The sequence below is a fragment of the Octopus bimaculoides genome, chromosome 9 (genome assembly GCF_001194135.2).
Source record: "Octopus bimaculoides isolate UCB-OBI-ISO-001 chromosome 9, ASM119413v2, whole genome shotgun sequence".
NCBI classification, from domain to species: domain Eukaryota; kingdom Metazoa; phylum Mollusca; class Cephalopoda; order Octopoda; family Octopodidae; genus Octopus; species Octopus bimaculoides.
In genome coordinates, this window is record NC_068989.1 from 36,950,610 (window position 1) to 36,950,991 (window position 382).

Genomic DNA, 382 nt, shown 5'->3' on the forward strand with positions numbered 1-382 from the left:
TATATATTTATGATTATAAATGTTTTTTACCGAAAAAGGTTTTTTCATACTGAGCTACCCGGCAGAATTGTTAATTATTAATTTTATTACTAATTGATGATTCCCTGCCCTGCATATCTCTCTCTCTCTCTCTCTCTCTCTCTCTCTCTCTCTATATATATATATATATATATATATATATATCTGCACGCACGTGTGAGCATGTGTGCATGTGTGCATGTTTTTTCTGTATTTATATAAGTGTATATCGCTGTGCATGCCTGTGTGTGTATATGTATGTGTGCAAGTGACGGTGCGTGGTGTATTGGTATTCATATACACACATTTTATACATTCCTTTTATACATATATTTATGTATGTATATGCATATATATATATATA